Raw genomic sequence first — 21,016 nt, 5'->3', positions numbered from 1 at the left:
TTGTAATTGTCTGCTCTACAATTTTGTAGAACATTGTTACACTCTAAAAAATAACCCTGCAAAGTTAGAAAAAACACGAAATTTTAAAATGAAAAATTTTGTTCTAAATGAAAAAATGACCCTTCTGGATCAATGTAGATTCGAAAAGTATATTAAATTTCCCATAAAATGACATGTTCCAAAATTTTTTACAGTCGAGTAACGGAAAATGGGAGAATTTTTAAAACTTTTTTAGTGTTTTTTTCGATGAAAAATACGTTTTTCGGAAGTACGCCATCAATTCGGGCGTCTAATTTTACATAAAAGTCCCTTTGACACCAAATTTCTATCTCATCACCGTTTCAGGCTGCAAATTATTGAAAAACACCTCTTTTTTCGCAAGTTCAAAAATGGAAGGGGTCGTACCGCCCCTCCGTCACGAGATATCAAAGAACGGACCTCGGATTCGTGATCAGGGACAAAAGTTACCCCATAGGACAAAGTTTCACGCAAATCGAAGAGGGGTCGGGGCAACTTTTCCCGATTTCGTGTGAGTTGGTAGAGAATTACCCATGTATTAGGTTGACAACCACTGACGGAAACGAAACACCACCCCTAGCTTAAGCGTTTCCAGCACAAAACATTCCATTCAACGGAAGAGGAAAAGTGGCGCGAAAATACCATGGATTGCACTTTTACCCCCTCACGATGATTGACGGAGCAAAATTGTAGGTTTTTAGATCGACATCAAATCGAGAGCTGTAAATAAGTCCTCAGCACGGGTGAAACTCCCACACGCTGTGCAAAAGTGATTTCACTTGAACTTTAGCGTGTAATTTTGCGGAGCAAAATGTTAGGATGACAAGCGTTTTCGAATCAATCACCAGCCTTCAGAAGTGAACTTTGGACGCGAATAGATTTAGCCTGTTTTAACACCAGCCCTAACCAGACAAAATACCGATTGCGACCGTGACATTATGGCTGAGCTGCACATGCACTACATTTGTAGGGCGAATGAGCGATAACGTGATTGAACTGTTTACAAATAAAGTGGTCACTCTCTGGCTGCGTTGAGGAATGAGGAATGCCTGATTACAAAGGTAAGTCGGTTGCTTGTGGCATAGATTATTAATTACCTAGATGTCTCACTTCGGGATTTTTCCATACATCCAGTTGGCGACACCCCTTTAGCGCTCCGAGCGCCACCACAGTTAAGTTACAGGTACTAAAATGTTTGGAAAAATCTAAGCAACCTTTGCAAGTGCCCATTGCAAACTTTGTTTGTTTTTGACAAAACGTCATCCATCATGGTTCAACGCGTACTTTTCAGTCGTAATTTGCTCGGATTTTTCCCAAATCAAATGAGTGGAGCGCGGCCTCCGTCGCCAGGCCAGGCCAGCAGCACCTAAGGATCCAACAGGAGGTGACCCACATCAAGCCGATCGTGGACAATGGCGAAAGCGCAGCAAAATTGTGCCTCTTCTAATGTGGTTCCGGTAAGTAAATTTAACAACAATCCGCGCTAAGAGGAAATCTAGAGTTTTTTTTATTAGGTCCTATAAACATATGAAAGACAATAGTTTATTGGTCCTTTTCAAAAAAAACTCTGGAAATGTTTGCTGATGCAAGGTGGTTTAAAAAACTGCATCAGGAGGCTCATCGTTTTAGAAGCTAAATTTTACTTTCTTCCAGATGAGAAGAGGCCATAAAATATTTGTCAAAAAGCTGGGCTGATTCAATAATAAAGCAGGATCAGTGCTGGCTGCAAGTGCATATCAAATGAAGTGGTATGAAGCTTTCACCATCGTCTCAGAGGGGTGTTTCTGACCATCCAACCCCAGAAGTGACTTGGAGCCGCGTGAACAGACTTGGTCCTCGGACGGAGTACATGACACTAGATTTTTAAATCCAATAGTTTATTATCAACTGATTACATAGAAAATGATGCAATAAAAACATTTTATTTTGTTTTATTTCACGACGTGGTTCTTGAGGAAATGGGCTCCGTCAAACCGCCCGCGCGCCACCGGAGGCGTGACGTAGACGAAAGAATTGCTGGCAAAGGCTGCAGGTGAATTTTTACGATGTTTGAAGGCGGTCCAAACTGGAGGACAGATTGTGCAGGTTCCATCGCTGACTTGTTCCGCAGCTACCCAAATAGTCAAAATTCTTTGTTGTTGGCCCAGCGATTTGCGCTATTTGAGGGGGGCCTGTAAAATAAAACTTTTTCATATGCCATTTTTTTGTAGAATTTAATTCTACTAACCTGCTGACACGTCTCCACACCAAACGTTGACCAACACAGTTGGAATCGGTCCCATTTATATCCCAACACGACATCCACCGTTTTCTCCAAACAAATTGATCGACGATCTCACTAGCACCGTCGTCGCTGAAATGGTTGCGGCACAGCTTTTTTTTTCTCTAGATTGCGGCAGCAGATTCAGGACCTGGTTATAAGCAAATTCCTGATATGGGATCCTCGGTGAGCGGATACGTCCGGTTCTTGGAAGATTCGAAAAATAACGATTTGCAAATCGTCTCGTATTTCCTCGAAGTTTTGACAGTTAAAAAATGTTTGAAAAACCACTGTTGCTGCGATGCAACTGAACCAATTGAACTGAAACTGATTAGGACGATATTCCTAAAGGGCATCACCCAAAATTAGTACCTGTGAATTGCCACCAGGTGCAATGTTGGCGTGGCGGTAGTGTCGCCAGCTCCACCAGGGGAGTGGCGTATCTATATATATTTAGTCTATGTTGTGGTAATCCACATGTTTTAAAACAAACTATTTAAAACATTTCTAATGCCGATGATTTTTGTTTTTTTATTGGTGATGAATGCATGACAAATCAAATAAAACTGAAAAAGACTGTGAAAAATTCAAAATAGAATTGTTTCTTTCTCATGAACAAGATAACAAATTCCCTAGTTGAAGTGTACCTTTAAATTCAAATTTTTAAATTTAGTCAAACTTCCACTATTCAGTTGTAAATAAAAAGAAATGATTCTAAATCAGCCCCTCCAATTTTTTTCCAAAAATAGTTAAAGTCAAAAAAAATAATGATTGCTTAAAATATACATTTATCTGTGCACTTATAATTAAAAAGATCACTTTTGAGCCCTTCAATCACGATTTTTGAGACCTAAGATCCGAAAAAGAAGTTAACCTTAACCTTTAATGTCAGAAAAAGTGTGTAATTTTTAGAGGTGGCCAAAAAAAGAGCGAGCCGCTCAAAGAGCCGATTCACTGAAAAGAGCGAACGAACCGTGGCTCAGAAAAAAAGATCCGCGGTTCTTTTTAAACTTCGGTCTTTTGAAAGAACCGTTTCAAGATGGCATGATTTATGTTTTAAATATAATTTATTGAATTTCAAAAAAAAATGTGTTAAATTTGTTTTTGAGAATTGAAAATGCAATTTCAAATATTTCAATGCTAATAAAAATTTATCTCAAAAGTAAATGATTGTCTAAACAAAATGAAAAAAAAAATCATTTTACAACTGATAGTACACTAAAGTATTACCAGAATACGAATTTGAGCATTTCAAATTGCATATTTTGTAAAATATTACCAAAAATCTACTGAATAGTTCAGAGATTTTTGAATAAAAAAAATAAACCCTTTTGTCCGATAAAACTTTAGCGTTTTAAAAACATTTTTTTCCAGCATCCTAGATTTAAGTTTGGATGCCATCCAATGTTTAGGTTCGAGTAGAAATCTTGACAAAGAGACCAAGACCTATGGTTTCGAAGGGCATTTTCTCGTTTTCAGATTTAATTTGTTTTATCAAATAATTTATAAATGTCTAATGTGAAATAACTTATAAAATCACACGATTCTTAAAAAACCCCTTTTATCCAAACTTTGAAAAAGAGCGAAAGAGCCGTTCAAAAGAGCGGTTCTTTTTAATGAGCGAACGAAATTAAGCGGCTCCTAAAAAAGAGCGGTTTTGCCCACCTCTAGTAATTTTATCACTTTTCTGGTGTAATGTCATAGCAGTGGTTTTGTACAGTTTTTCTGCTCACGCTTAATCGATTGAATTTTGCTGTATTTATTTCATCCAATGATTGTATTTGAATTAATTTGTAACTGTAAGTTTTCCAAATTCTGCATTTGTCATTAGTAGTGATTAGTAAAACAAATAAACATGAATTGAATTGATTTGATGTCACTTTTCCAATCTAAATTGAGGTTAAATTACAGCAGAAAAGAGGTATTATTCAGCCTTCCATTTTTTTTCCGCTGCTTCATCATCCCGGTACGAGAATCGAACTCACGACCTCTGGATTGAAAACCCAGCACGCCGCTAGTCGAAACCCATCCCCTACCGGTGAGTATTCCCAGTGAGCATATTTACTCTTTTAAGGGATCTGACTTTGCCGAGTCAGACAGGAATCGAACCCATCACCTTCCGCTTACAAGGCGAAACCCGTAACCCCACGGCCACGGAAGCTCGACAAAGTTTAATTACTGTGTAATTAAGGGGTTACATACATGTAGAAAATCACAAAATGTCATTTTACAGAAAATTTATTGAATCCATTAAAAAGATGATTTTCAATCACCCCTGAAACATTCATGAAGATATTCCATGATTAAACTGAGTTAGAGACGATTTTAAGCTCAACATTTTGCCGTGCGCAAAGCGGACTGTCAAACTTTCTGAGCGTTTTTCTCGAAACACCGAGTTGATTTACGGGTGCCACGATATCTCGAGATGGGATGGACCAAATTGGCTGAAATTCGGGGTGAAGACTCCCAAGACATATCCCGTGTGCATGACGAAGCCCGATTTCGAAATTTTGCTTTAAAAAAATACAAAAATCAAAAACTGACGTTTTTTATATGAAAAACACAAAAAAAAAATTATCTTTTTTTTAAATAAGTTTTTTGAAAATCGGCTCACAGGACTGGTTTAACGAGTCTTCACCGAAATTTTGAGCCTATTTGGTCAAAGCAGTGTTGAGATATCGTGGCACCCGTTTTTTGAAACTGCTAACTTCAAATAGCTATATCTCGGCAATGATACAACCAAATGTCTTCAAATTTGTTTTGATAATAGATAAAAATGTATATTTTTATGCACTGAAAACAGATTTTAGATAAAATTAAGTGGCTGCTCACACAAACCTCTGACTTTTTTGTCGATTTACATGTATGTAACCCCTTAAACATGAATTCTAATATAATCATGGAAATTTCTACCATTTTCGTGTTGAAAAGTTTTTCACTTTTAAATGGCTGATTTTTGGGTCCTCTACCCTATTGTATGTCAAATAATATTCATAAAGGATAAAAATTTTAACAGTTAAAAATAACTTTTTACATAAAACGGATCCTTCTAGAGCCATTTTTTCAATTTTTATTATTTTCACGTGTTTAGGAAGTCATTTTGAGCAACTTTTGTTCTGCGAAAAACTTTACTTCTCTTGTTTTATGATCTCGTTTGATGTTAGTAGCATTAATCTTGTTTAGTTTATGTTTGTTTCTGATAGTTTTTGGTTTATTCATCCACCTCCTTACATTACCTTTTGTCTTTTTAGTTTTTTTTTCATTTTTTTCGTGTCATATTTTATACTTTTCCAATTTTTGCTTGTTTTTAACAGTTTTTTAAAAAATATTTCTAAGAAAATTATTTTTTAAAGGAAACCATTGTGATTTTTACATTAACTGTTTTTCTCACTAATTTCACCATAAAAGTGCGCGAATTGAATCGATTACGTCAATTGGCCCTTAGTAAAGCTTTCTTTATGTTTTATTAAATGATTATAAATGTGAGGTTGAGTCAATAAAAAGTTCCAAGTATGATCAAAATGAATTAGATATCGACTTTTCCATAAAAGTATCAATTTTTAATGCCACCAGACCGATTAAAAAGCATGATTAAATTATCTTAATTCAAAAAGAAACTTATTCGAAAAAAGCCTGTCCATTTTGCATAAATGTCCCATATGCAAAACAGCAAGCTGGGAAAACGCAAGGCTACGTGTTAAGTTTTCAAGGATTTCCACCTGATTTCTAGAACGAAGTACTGGATGTTTTAGGCTTTTCTGAGAGAGCACACGATTTTGAATCCTATTTATCAATATTTTCGAAATTAAAGTTAAGGATTCATTTAAACTTTCAAAATTAGTTGAAAATTACTTCTTGAGGTACTTTGAACACTTCTTTACCAAGCTCAGTAATTTTCCATTCCATTCCGTTTGTATTTAATACGTATTTTCCATGTTGCTAGCAAATCTCCAATCTATCAATCTCATCCCTGCTATCAAAGTCACCCCGGTTTACGTTACGATTTGTTCCACACAAATTAAACGAATAGTTTTAACAATAAATATAAAAATGATTCATGATTCATTGGCATAGCCTCACTGAAATGCGGCAAGACCTGAAATACGAATTATTTCCAAATATCTCACACATCTCGTAGCATCAATCTCCATACAGATTAAACTAGAACAAGGTCAGTTGGAGTTTGGTCAACGACAATTCAAGCCAACATTCGACAATATATTCTTCTTGAAACTACTTCAAAAAAGTGCAAGTCACAGTGCCTAAGCAGTTTACAATTTCAATTGTTATTTCATTTCAAATATTTCCCACACACACACAGAGTGCCACTCGAGTGAACTGCATTGTAACCCTCTGGTAACTGCATCAGCATTATGAATTGCAAATTTAGTCACAGTTTCATGTGCGGGATCAAAACACACAGAAAAACAAGCAATTTCATTTACCCCTTTACAAAATGAAATCATCCACCCACTCGTTTCCACCTAACAAGTGCACAAACACACTCGATTCAGCTGAGGTGGGTGGTAAAACCGGTACCGGCGTTCACCCGGCAGCAATATGCATAACTAAACGCGTCGGTCATCAGTTGATTGAACTTTAAACATTTTGACGTCTGTGCTAGAAGAGAGAGAGAGAGAGAGAGGGGGGCACTTTTCTGGACACTTTGCGGACACTAAAATTGCGGCGCTCGAAAAGTGTGACTAATCGAGGAAAATAGTTTTATTGCATTTTTTATGAAAAACAACATTTTCCCTACGGATGGTTTTCCCGGGAGGCGGAACAAATGGCAAATTTTAAATTTAGAATTACACATTAATCTCGCAGACAGATGCCGCCGTCCGAAAGTTGGCGGGAAAAGTGTTGACGAAAAACTCGCCGAAAAAAGTGAACGGTCATAACAAACATTGGCGGCGGTTTTTGGGGGCCGGATTTTGTCAGTTTGGCCAGAGTGGGGAAGTGGGACTGTGGTGAGGAAAATGTGTACAAAAATAAATAAAAACACAGCCGCCGGTCGAAAAATGTGGGAGGATGCAGCAAAAAAGAGGTGGGACGGGGGAAGCAGAAGGAAATTGACGCGAAATAATTTGCTCTCGTTAGTCGTTTGAAACCGAAAATAAACATTGTGCCAATTTTCTGTTGTTTTTGTTTTACTCCTTTTTGCGTACGGATTTGCGTACGCAAATGTACGTCTGACGAATTGATGGATATAGGAAATGGGAGGTTTTTTATTGACGTAAATTGGACGTTAAATGAATGTGGAAATTCCATTTAAAAAAACTTAAATTACAACTTATACAAAAAATAAACGAATCCAAAAATACTTATTTGTTTTGTCATAAAATTTCATTTTTTTAAATCACTAAATGAAAAAATAATAACAAGATACAACAGTAACGTCTCAATATAGGATAAATCTAAACATGGAAGCAACCACATAAAGTGCTTCCTCTCAACCAGATTCACCAAGTCAAATGATGATCGATATGGCGCACATCTCCAACAGCTGCTCCGCCAGTGAATAAATCGATGCAAAAAATGTGTAACCTATTGCTCCAAGCTTAATTAAATCGTTTTGGCGTTTCCTTGAAAATTAAATCGCCAGCTTCTCGAATAATCTACAACATTGTAAAGCGAAACAGCAACAAAAAAATGGCAACGATCTACCTTTCAATGATACCATGCCGGCATGGTTGTCCAAAAAAGCCAAACTTAATAATTCACCTTAAAGAATATGACATTTCTCACTTATAAAAAAACGGAGAAATAAATCGCTCTGTTTCGAAAGCATAAAAAAACGAAAAAAACTGTTAAATCAAATTTTAAAATTTTCTTCAACTCAAAAAGCAAGAAAACACATGCTATAGCCCAATATGGTGATCAATAAACCACTTTTTTTTGCACTGCAAATTGCCTAGAGCCATGGGCCACCATCCGGCCGGTCGGCCGAACGTTCGCGCGAATGTGACGCACCGTGATTGTGCAAGCATCATCTGGTAGGGTGAATGGGGGTGTATTTGGCATTTATTAGCATATTTTCGTCGTTTATAAAACAAAATTTCGGCTATTATTTTATTTTATTGGCAATGTTTTGTAGTTACTAGTTACTACAACATCATGATTTATGGGATACCTGTTAGCAACTAATTAATCAAACTACAATGGAAAACCTGTTAGTACTTTAGGAACGAATAAATTAACTGAAGGAGAGTGGCAAAATAACAATTTAATGGGGCAAGACGAAAGTTTTGAAAAGTTGCTATAATGTTGTCGGTAATTAGAAAGCACAACTCGACATTTTTTAAATTGATGTCAGTACACGATTAAGTTTCATCAATGCACAGTGGTCCAGATCGCAAAATTAAGTGGAAAATGGATTTTCCGAAAAAAAAAATGGTGAAGTTTTGGAGCATTGGTGTCTTCAGAGGAGTTGATGCAAAGGGGCAACTTTTGGTATGGTTGAAAATTAGGATGGTTCACTATTAGGATGATTTTGAAAATATAACTTTTCAGGGGTTTAAATGATAATCTTACATGAAAACCCAAAATATGACCAAAAATCGATTTTTCGACACTTTGGCTCAATTCGGAGGGCAGATTCAGATTCAGCGGGCAAAATTACTTGTGAAAACATATATTTGAACAATTTTCGAATTTCGTTAGGGTGGTCCCATATGGTTTTCCCAAATCGCCATATGTCCAAATTGACGTGTCAAAAAAAAAAGTTTGTTTTTTAGAGCTCTAAAAGTGCCCCGAATAACGTCATGATTCGAACTCCCGGACGCTTCGAAACCCGGACACCTCATCTTGTTTTATCAATTATTTGGATATAAGTTCGCATTATGAATGTCAAAACTGTGTTATTTGATGAATTCTAACATCAACTTTCATTTAAAGTTTGTTTGAACGCTGTAGTTAATGTCAAAACAATTAAATAAAATAAAATTATAAGATTACCAAAAATGCGAAACATTTCACGTGAAATATTTCATAGGCGTCCGAAGCACCGGGAAGGCAAAGCAGAAATTTATGGTTTTGATTTCCTTAAATTCTAGCAAATTTTTATATAAACTATCGATTGTTTTGATGTTAACAGCTTATTTGAGACCTAAAGAATGCCATTCACTAACATTTCAGTCCAAATTTGTGCGATTCATAAGCAAAATCGAGTGTCCGGAATTCGAAGCAAAAGTGTCCGGATTTCGAATCAGCTTTTAGCAGTGTCCGGGATTCGAAGCACAACAAGTGATTTTAATTTTCAAATTCTGATGAAAAATGGTTAGAAAAGACATATTTTGCATGCATTCTCTTAAAACTGACTGTTTATACTAAATCCTGATGATATTTCTACATTTCCAACTTATTACATGATTTTTTGCCAGCTATAACAAAAATAATATGGTACTAAGTGTCCGGATTTCGAATCATGACGTTATCACTTTTCTCCAAAACTTAACGCTGAATTGCCACGTTAAAAACAACTGATTTTTTTAAGTTTGCACAGATGCTTTTTATAAATTTGGTCGTAGAAGGCGTAGATTACGAGATAAAATTTTGGTGTTTTGGACAAAGTTGTTGGGTTGGCAAGTCCAACAACTTTTTACAATACGAAAAAATTCCCAAAAATATTCCTGAAAAGTTAGATTTTCAAAATCACCCTAATAGTGAACCATCCTGATTTTCAACCAATCCAAAAGTTGCCCCTTTCCATTTGCAACAACTCAAGACACCAAAGCTCCCAAACTTCACAATTTTTCGAAAAAATCCATTTTACACTTAATTTTGCGATCTGGACTACTGCGCAATTGTACGATAGATTTGGGATCATACCAAAAAACTTTTTCGTAAAATTCTGATAACTCATAAAGAATGCAGACCCCTTATGTTTAAGGGGTTACATACATGTAGAAAATCTCAATATTTCATAATTCCGAATATTTATAATCCTTTTATAATCCTTTACAAAGATGAATTCCAATCACTCCTGAAAGTTTCATGGATATATGTCATGATTTAAGTGAGTAGAAGACGATTTAAGTTTAAACTTTTGTCATGTGCAAAGCGGACTGTCAAACTTTGTGAGCATTTTTCTCGGAACACCGAGTTGATTTCCGGGTGCCACACAGGTGCCACGATATCTCGAGATGGGATAGAACTTTGGCTGAAATTTGAGGTGAAGACTCTCAAGACATATTCCGTGTGCATGACGAAGCCCGATTTTGAAATTTTAATACAATTTTAATACAAAAATCAAAAACTGACGAATTTGTATATGAAAAACACAAAAGTATTTTTATCTTTTTTTTAAATCAAAATTTTTTAGCCGATTTGGTCAAAGCAGTGTTGAGATATCTGTTTAGTTTTTTTAAACTGCTTACTTCAAATAGCTTTATCTCGACAAATATACAACCAAATGTGTTCAAATTTATTTTATTGATAGATGAAAATGTATATTTAATTGCCCTGAAAACAGATTTAAAAAAAGTTTAAGCGTATGCTCTATCCAACCTCTGATTTTTTTGCTGATTTACATGTATGTAACCCCTTAAACACAAAAAAAAAGTTTTTTTTGTCTGTTCTACAACTTTGTACAACATTTGTGCACTCTAAACAATATCTCTGCAAAGTCACAAAAAACACGAGATTTCCAAATGAAATATTTTGTTCTAAATGAAAAATTACCTCTTTGGGTTATTGCAGATTCGAAACTTACATAAAATTTCCTAGAAAATGCCTAGTTTTTATTTTTTTTACAGTTGTGTAACGAACAATGACAAACATTTTTAAACTATTTTGATGAAAAATAAAAAAACGGTATTATGAGTATGCCATCAAATAGCTAGCACGTTTTCGAGCTAGAAATCAATATTTTTAAAATGTTTGAATCAACTCTAAATGGCGTAATATTGAATATTGGACCTCTTAAAAATGTTAGTCTTGGCGGCATTTTTTTTTTCCATACTGCAGTACTTGTTCGGTAACTGGGCTATGTTTTACTGGGCTGCTTTTCAACTGGGCGCTAGTTAACTGGACTGTAGTGCACTCAAAAAGCAGACAAACGTCAAAAAACCAAAGCAAACCTAATTGATCGAGGGGCCCGTGGATGCTAAAAGCAAGTTCAACAAATTAAAAATCGTATTTTAAGTTTTTATAAAATATCTAGTCAAAATTAAAGGAAATAATCTTTGAAAACAATTGTATGCAACCATTATTTTAACATTTTGTGGACAAAAAGATATGCATCGGTGGTCCCCTCCACATTTTTCGTTCAGCCCAGTTAGCGAGCAGCATTCGGTAACTGGGCTACGTTCTCAGCCCAGTTACCAAACAAGTACTGTATTATATGGCTCAGAAATTGTGGTTTTTTATCCTCTAAAGCATACCAAAAAATTTCAAAAAAAAAAAAGTATGGTTTTCTGGAAACTGAGTTTTTGTTTAAAAACAAGTTAATTAAATAATCGCCCATTTTTTTCCGTGTATCATTTTTTTTTCAGAGAAGTCCTCATCGATACCTACAACTTTGCCGAAGCACCAAATCTATAAAAAAAATCCTTCAAAATTCACAGATTTTCGAATATTTACGTACCATTGTTGTTTATTAAAATATAAATTTTTGTTGCCACGGCAACAAAAATTTATATTTTTATAAAAAAGTACATTTGAATAATAAGGTAATCTGAGCCAGTATCGGAACAATTTCTCTAAAATAATTTTTTGATCAAAACTAGATACAGCCACCCCCTAACCAATCGGCATATGGCATCCTCCGTCAAATGACCACCTCTCTTTACCACGACAACAACAACAACACCGCGCCGAGATAAATTGCAGTCTAAAAATAGCGCCGGTTACCGGCAAATCACAGCAGAGTGCACAACAAAATCAGCAACAAAAGAAAAAAACTCAAAACCATTTACAAGGGGTACTCACCACACAAGCTGTAACCGTTTCCCAAACGTTTTTAGCAAATACTTCAATTTTGGGTGGAATTTTGCGCCGCAACTGCAAAAACGGCCCCCGAAAGCTTCACGGCGAGTGGCCGCCGCGGGTACTCCGGGTTCGGGTGCTGCTTCCGAGTCGACGTTCGCACAAACACACACGCACGACTTCGCGGTTCACCTTCACTTCGATTCGCGGTTGAACTATTAATCAGCTTCTTCTTCTTTGGGGCAGCAATCAATGGAGGTGGTCGACGACGAAGAAGGTGGACGCTGTGCAACAGGGTTGTACGCACGTGTGTTGGTAGGTGTCACGTCTCGTAGATCTTTTCCTCTATTGAAAATGAAAATGAGATTTCCCTTTCCGCAAGTTGGTCAGGTGTGACGACGGTTTTGGCAGATGTTGTTACACACAGCGGCGAGTTATCGTCCGTTGCAGAGACTCGGATTTTCGCGGGTCAACAGATTGAACACACACACACACACTCGTGGCGCGCGCGATGACACCTTGAAGCTCTCTCTCTAGCTCGCGCGATCTCTCAATATCTCAGGCCCGTCTCACAGGCGACAGTAGTGAACAAGTGAACAATGGCTCGTAATTAATTCATCGAAGTGGCATATCTCTATCTCTGCACATTTTCACGACCGGTCCCGGGACGATCTACGGCTGTTTCAGGAAGTGCGTCGACACGAGGCGGTAGTTTAGCATGGGAACCGCCTGGACTGCCCCAGATTTGAAGTGGTGCTCTTCAGCGAGTCGCGCACGGATTCGCGGAAGGACCTTCAGCAACCTCCGGGGAGATTAGCCACTACTACTGCTCAGGAGACTGAAGCCGACGCGCGGCAGCCTGTTGACCAATAGCTGCAAGCTACGATGAGTAACTGCCTTCAGCTCCTCGTTCTTCACGTCCGTCGATGAATGACTGTGTCCTAGGTCAGCGATTCGGGCAGACGTTCTCGGTCTCGACTCTGCCGCGTATTACGCAGTAAATATCCAACTACTTTGGACGGTCTCCGTCCGTCTTTACGCTCACAGCAAGTAAATTCCGCGGCTTCACAAGTCAACAAAAGCTCACAGCGCGTTTTTTTTCTCTCTCTCTTTCGCGGAAAACTCTCCGCGCAAAATTTTCCTTTCTTCAAACAACTCTCTCCTTCTCTTGCTCTAGCTCTTCTTCACACAACTCACTCTCCCTCTCGTTGGAGGTCGGTTTTTCCGACCCGATCAAACTGACGTGGTCCGTACGTGACCGACCAACTTTTTTCACTTCAACCCTAATGTAAACACTTTCCCGACGCTCATATCGGAATTGATGGAATTGAAAAACAAAAAAGCACAAAAAGTCGTCGAATGTCCTGCACCTCGGCTGAGGTGGGGGACCGGAAGTGGCTGCTTCTGCTTCCTCTTCTTTGTTGGTGAGTTTCAAGCGTAGTCGTTGGAATTTCTGAAAGAAGGAGAACAACATGCAGATCGTAATCAATAAAAGCGCTTTTGAATATTAATATCAATTCCGCTGATGGGTTGGTCTACGCTATAGATCGATGGATGGTTGTCAGTGCAAAGTGCATTTGAGTTGCCTACAGAGTCTATTGACCAGGGAGAAGGCGGGTTAAGTGCTGGGTGACCTTGGGCGGGAAATGAACGGGAACGACACGCGGCTTCCGCGGTTCTCGCGCGAAGCGAATGTGCGCTCAATTACACAGCGCGACAAACAGAACCAAAAAAGTATTAAACTGGGTTCAACTCTGAAGGACCTTGGTTGTTGGGTTCCATATAAATGGTTTTTTAGATTTAGCTAATATAACGTTTTTCAAGAATCAAATTAAAACAAAAAGCTCTAAAAAATCCTAACGTCCCCAAATATCTCCAAACTATGTCGTCTGACCTGCAGTGTACTCCACACATAACCATATCGATATGGTTACATACAGTATGTAAAAAAAGTATTTACACCCCTTGGGCACTATGCACATTTTGTGATGAAACATGTAAAAAATTTAAAGTTTGACAGGAACCTAGTACTACGTTTTGTTCAGAAACTCATGCCAAACATTTTGCTACAAAAAGCTCATGAAAAGATGATTTCTATAAAAAGTTATATAACAAATACTATTACGAAAATAAAAAAGGTGCAAAAAAAGTTTGTACACCTTTCGAAAAATTAACATAAATAATGTTATTTGTTGACAAATCACCATAAATCCAGTCTCCCAACTCCAAATAGGCATCCTTGACTGATTAAAAAAATAATTTGGATTGAATATAAAGTTTACTAACTACTTAGTATAAAAGTTTATATAACTCTGGAAATTCTATATAAAACTTATCTAAACTTAATTTTGCAAACTTTTAATTCAAATAAATGTCAATATATTACCATAGAATTGCTAAATAAACATCTTTTGATACCCATACATCCAGGTTTTCTATAAAACCCACGTTTTTAAATACCTAAGCAAAAACGTTGTTATGGTTTCGTTTGAGCAACCTGCCAAAAATGTATGGAATTTCGTAATTTTTGTTCTCGTGGATCAAACTTACTTTTTGCCCAGGTATTTAAAAACGTAGGTTTTAAAGAAAACCTAGATGTATGGGTATCAAAAGATCGGAAATTTTATGCCCTTTCCGATTCCACATAGGTTGACTTGTGAATCGTGGACCGGTTCGGATGCCGGCGGATTTTCCTACGACGTAATTCCGGGTTGGTACGAAATTCCAACGAAAAATCTATTCTATCGATACAAATACCCCCAAAACGGTGTTATACCCACTCCAAAATGTTTATTTAGCAATTCTATGGTAATATATTGACATTTATTTGAATTAAAAGTTTGCAAAATTAAGTTTAGATAAGTTTTATATAGAATTTCCAGAGTTATATAAACTTTTATACTAAGTAGTTAGTAAACTTTATATTCAATCCAAATTATTTTTTTAATCAGTCAAGGATGCCTTTTTGGAGTTGGGAGACTGGATTTACGGTGATTTGTCAACAAATAACATTATTTATGTTAATTTTTCGAAAGGTGTACAAACTTTTTTTGCACCTTTTTTATTTTCGTAATAGTATTTGTTATATAACTTTTTATAGAAATCATCTTTTCATGAGCTTTTTGTAGCAAAATGTTTGGCATGAGTTTCTGAACAAAACGTAGTACTAGGTTCCTGTCAAACTTTAAATTTTTTACATGTTTCATCACAAAATGTGCATAGTGCCCAAGGGGTGTAAATACTTTTTTTACATACTGTATGCCCGGATGTGTCACATACAGACGGTGGTGGAACAAAAATCGATCACTAATTGACTTATTGGTGGAGGTGGCGTGTGATGCCACATGCCAAGGCGTGTCTTTGGCCGGCCGGCCGGTAGGCATTTCCGTATGGGGCAAATCGATTGTTATCTCGAGGGATGGCAGAAAAAGGAAAATGGAAAAAAGTTTTTCGGAATCGGGAATCGTTGTGCAATCTGTCACATTTTATGAATTTCTAATTGAAAAGTGAATACAAATAAAAACCTCAGCATATCGTCAGCTGTGTGCTATCTTGTGACATAGACCATTTTGGTCGAAAATGAGTTAATGATGACGTTTTGCTATACTTAACAAACACTACAAGATGCTTTAACCCGATTTTAGAAACTCGCTTCCGTTTCCCGGATATCGCAATACACACTTGTGACATAGACCAATTTATCATCAAAATGATCGTGCACACTTGTGACATGTCATACATGTTGTTGGAAAATGTGGAAAATTTGTCTTGTTTTTCACAAATTTATGTTGATACACACTTTCTAAAAGCAATGCAATCTTTTGTTTTTGAAAATATACTGATTAAGTCGGTTAAACTATTGATTTGAGCTTATTTTAGTTTGTATGGGAATTCTGTGCACACACGGAGAAAAAGAGTTCCCAAAATCGTGAACAAGCGTTCATGAAAATGGGAACCACGAACAAAGTGTTCAAATTTCATGGTACGTTTTTCAAAATCGTACCATGGGATTTGAACACTTTGTTCGAGGTTCCCATTTTCATGAACGCTTGTTCACGATTTTGGGAACTCTTTTTTCTCCGTGCACTTGTGACACGTAGTACAATTTTACTTTCGAAACACACTTGTGACATGTGCTTTTCAGATTTTTAATTACATAATTTACTGTATCTTTAAACTGGTGTAACCAAATCAGTTGAAACTTGGAGCGTTTGTTAAGCGATAGTATACGAACCGATTGCTTCAAAAGGTTTGGCTCTACCATTCATAGTTTTGAACATATTTATCATCAAACTTTAAAAATCGATTTTCTCGAATAGTACTAAATGGTCGTTGTCACAAGATAGCACACAGCTGACGATATTATACTCAAGAATCAATCAATAAATTCAATAGTTTGAATAAAAATTCGAAAATAACGTACCGTCATCAGGGATGACATTGGGTCTGGGGGTGAGATTGGGTCATACAAATTTCAGCATTTTTGTATGATCCAATGTCACCCCTGATGACAGTAACAAACTATTTATGCCTAACTTGTTTCTCCTTCTTCTGCCAAAATTTTAACTTCTATTTTTTCCTTGCTTTTGTTCTTCAAAGAACTTCTGTTGTTTTATGTTTTTCTTCATTCAATTTAAATATTTTTCATGTTTCGTTTTTGATAGTATTAGGCTTATTTTTTTATCTTCAATCATTATCTTTTGCCTTTATATATTTTCATATTTTTCTAATCACTTTTCATTTTTCTTAAATGTGTTTCACTTTTTTTTGCTTCGCAATTATACCATTATATTTTGAAGTGCAACAAAATTCGTTTAGACATAGTTTGAGAAAATACATAATTGTTTTGCCCTAAAAGAAAGTGGATGATAGTGAAAAACACAACCAAAACTATCCCCTGAAGAATGACATTTGTCAATCATATAAAACCAGTAAAATCACCAAACTCCCAGTTTTCTTAAAATTTCAGTTCTTCCTTCATAAAATTAGTTGAAAACTGGATTTTTGACAAATTTTCACATCGAATGTGTTTAAGCATGTTAAGACAGTAAACATTTTTTCTTTTTTATTAATTTTTATTTTTTTGGCAAAAATAAAAAAAAAGGTAGAATATACCGAATTTTAAAACATCAATGAAATGGCACGTGAAGTAGCTTTAGCAGTTATATTCAAATCTCTGTAAAAAAAATAGTTTAATAACGATACCTATAACGTATTTTTTTTTATTTTGGTAATTAGACCGTTGCAAATATTTTTCAAAGCATATGTCGCGAATGATTGAAAAGCAACTGGGCGCGTGAAAAATTCATTTTAAAACACTTTTTTCATCCAAATGATAAAATCTAGCCTTGGCAAATCCGATAGGTTATTTAAGTCCTCATAATATCATCACAGCTCGGGAGGCATCGAAAGTTATCTTTTTCTGAACAAGCTCAAATTTGAAGCAGTTGCACAATCAAAATACTCTGGCCGGGGTCGAGGGGTGGAGGGGGGAGGGCAAAAAAAAATATAAATTTTTAAATAACAAGCCATAGTTTCAACATTTGCATGGAAAAGGTGTTTTAAAATGCATTTTACACTAGTACAGTTGTTTTGCAATCATTAGTTTTCAAAAACGTAAAATTTGACGAAATCAGAAATGTTAGTAAAAAAAACCTTTTGCGATAATAAACATCGACAATTTTCATAAATTCAAGAGATTTTTAAATCAACCCAAACATGCTAAAAATGATTCTTAACGCAGGGAAATGCATTTTAAATTGATTTCAGCTGATTGTACTTAAATTTTAATGGAAATTTTGAAGTTTTTTGAAAACATATAAAGCATAAACATTATAAAGCAGGTGAATGCATTTTAAATTGATTTCAGCTGATTGCATTTAAATTTCAACAAAATTTTCCATTAAAATTTTGAAGTTTTTTGAACAAATATTTTTTTGCCTCTTGATTTTTCGGGCCAACTTTGAAGGGTGAGGGGGGACACAAAAACTTTAAATAAAATTTGTATTAGCCTAATCCCAAATTTTATTTAAATCGAAACCACGGATCAGCTGTAGTTACGCAATGAACCAAAAGATGACTATCGGGAGTCAAATATCGTTTCTACGTAACCCATGAAGATCACTGCTTTGTTATTATTATTGATTTCATAAAAGAAACTTTACCACTTTGTGTAATTGTCTGCTATATTAAAAATATTTTTAAATAGCAAACAAAAAAACATCCTCAATGACAACTGACAATCAGCCTAATCGCAAAAAAAATGTCATTATAGCACTCATCACGGACCGTATTTAATAGTTCCGTGACTCCATAAACTGCGGCTTTCAGCACATTCGTGCACCAAAAACTTGCCCAAATTTACCCAAATAAAACCGATCCGAGTTCGAGACAACTGTGTGTGTGTGGCAAATGAAGCGCCATTTGATGGGTTTTATCGGAAAACAAAACAACAACGACGCTTGGTGACGCTGACGACGAAATGCACACAAAACGACAGATTTGATATCGTTTTTTTTTTTTGCTTGCTTTTAAGCTGTTTGTTTGTCGCTTCACCAAATACTTTTTGTCCTTTCGTCGCACGCGATTATTTATAACATTGTTTATGCCGATTCGATTGCTCGCTTTATGGAAATTTGTGTCCATGGGACACGTGCTTTATCAGCAGACCATTTCTTGTTTTTTTTTTTTTTGTTAAATTTCGTTAAATTGATTTATTTGCCAATTCGATACAGATGCTATCGGGCCCAATGCGATGCATGAATTTGTAGGCCAAACCGGCTAAATTTTCCACCGTCGAAGGATTTCTTTTTCCCCCTCCCAACCCAACTCTCTCTCGAATGGCTGCTGTGTAAAACGACCAGGCAGAAGTTTAAATGTCACCGCCGGCAAGAATCATAAATTTCAATCCTCTTTGTGAAACCGGTTCAGTGGTGCACCGTGTTTCGAGGACTACAGGCCGGATCGGACCGGCCTTTTGGACAAGACAAGGGGGTACAAAGTGTGGCATACAGGCATGAAAGTGAACGAATATAGCCGTTTTTGATTGGACGCTTCCAAAGGGACAGGCGGAGCTTCACGGACTCTTTTAACAAACCTGGGAATATTTTTTCTAACTTTTCATTTGAATTTTAGTCCCAATTTTTAAAATTCCGTCAGTTTGAATTTTTGAATGACCTGTACGTCATTTTGTGCAACTCACAATGCCTCATCTTTTGACCTTCACAGATCCCCAAAATTCGATTTCAATCCTGAGATATTCTATAAAAACTGAAAAAAAAACTCCGTGCATTTTTGTCATTTTTCATAAGAAAGAAGTTTCAATCTTGTCGTGCTATCTAGACACAGCCTGCAAATTGATGTAAATATGAAAACTGGCCAAAGGGATTTCAGGTCAGAAAGCGTTTGACACAAGTACGAGCTCAACTACCGTAGTAAACATTTGAAATTATAATTCGGGACTCCGGCAACCAAATTCAACCAAACTTCAGGACAATGCACAGAATGGTCAACCAAACAAAACGTGTTTGTTATTGTTTACATTGCGTGCTCTCGTTTTTGCTTATTCAAGGTCAAACATTTCAAACAGCATTTTTCTCGGAACGTCAAAAAGCGACGTGCGACAAGTAAGCACGATAGCGTCGAAATGAGAATAATTTTTTGACAAAATTGACAGAACCTCTGGATCAAATGTCAGAAATGACGGCGCTCTGACTACGATTGCGACTTGGTTTAATAAGTTTAGCATTTTTCAACTATCAAACACCTGTACTGCTCATGTTCGCATAAATGTCCCATATGCAAAAACAGCAAGCTGAGAAAAACGCATTTGAAGTTTGTCCCATACATAAGGCTACGTGTTAAGTTTTCACGAAAAAACTGGATTTCCTCCTGATTTCTAGAACAAAGCACTGGATGTTATAGGCTCTTTTGAAAGAGCACACAATTTTGAACCAAACTGCATCAATAACTCGAAATCGATGAAAATGCATATGGGACATTTATGCGATCAGGGGCAGTGTATTGCTTTCTACAATCGAAACACTTTTTTAAGTGGTTTTTGGAACTCGATGCAAACAGAAACAAATCCGGACGAGTCATACATTTGTTTATTGAGTTTTACCGAGTTGGATAAATATGACGAGTGCTAAAAAAATCGAGCTCAACCACCTGTTCAATGCAGTTTCAAAAGAGTCTGTAAAGTTGAACTTTTTAGCACTTAAATGAATGCTAACATTTAGCACTGTTTTGAGTGATGTAAAGTAGGCCGTTACATCACAGGACAGGAAAGGTGAACAGTTTCACAACGGAATTACAAAAAGTTTATTCGAGCACCTGATAGCTGCTTAACCCTAAACTTCCCAACAAACTCATTCAACCGTATGAATGTCGTTGTACAATCAAGAGTATCTGCCCCGGATGAAGAAGCCACCCATTTTTCAATGAATAAATTTCAAGTGGTGTGTTTTTTCCTCCTACCAACCACCCGCCACTTTCTTCAACCCCACCTCCCTCCTCCCGCTCAGCATTTCTTTATTTTGATCGCACGATCCAGACTTGGTCGGTTGGTTTGGGGCACGTCGTCGTCGTGTGAATGTAAATTCAATTGATACTGTGTTTTGTCAATTTATTTCAATTCTGACAGGGTGAACCTTAAACGCGCTCAATTAGAGGCAATTTTAAGCGAGTTCTATTTTGGGGCCCACCCGATTGGTGACCGGACCAAGTTGATGGCTGAGTAGGGTTAGAGTCCTGTTTCGAATCTTTTTGGCAAATATTTCCAAACTGATAAAACGTTGGAAATCAATGCAT

The 21,016-nt window shown here is 36.5% G+C and overlaps 1 protein-coding gene and 1 long non-coding RNA gene across 3 annotated transcripts in view; one reads left to right on the top strand and one right to left on the bottom strand.

Annotated features, from left to right (window-relative positions):
* LOC120418550 (protein FAM13A) overlaps nt 1–21,016 on the bottom strand; it is a 74,663-nt gene that overhangs the window by 29,447 nt on the left and 24,200 nt on the right. For both annotated transcript variants that reach the window (XM_039580983.2, XM_052709320.1), the window contains exon 2: nt 12,209–13,658. The gene's annotated coding sequence lies outside the window, so the exon portion shown is untranslated. The remainder of the gene's footprint in view (nt 1–12,208; nt 13,659–21,016) is intronic.
* Nucleotides 1,385–1,957, top strand: LOC120418555 (uncharacterized). Its single transcript, XR_005605596.1, has 2 exons — nt 1,385–1,475; nt 1,672–1,957. It is a non-coding gene; the product is annotated as an uncharacterized LOC120418555 (long non-coding RNA).

This window comes from Culex pipiens, chromosome 3, assembly GCF_016801865.2.
Source record: "Culex pipiens pallens isolate TS chromosome 3, TS_CPP_V2, whole genome shotgun sequence".
NCBI classification, from domain to species: Eukaryota; Metazoa; Arthropoda; class Insecta; order Diptera; family Culicidae; genus Culex; species Culex pipiens.
This window is presented reverse-complemented; position numbering and strand designations above follow the sequence as displayed.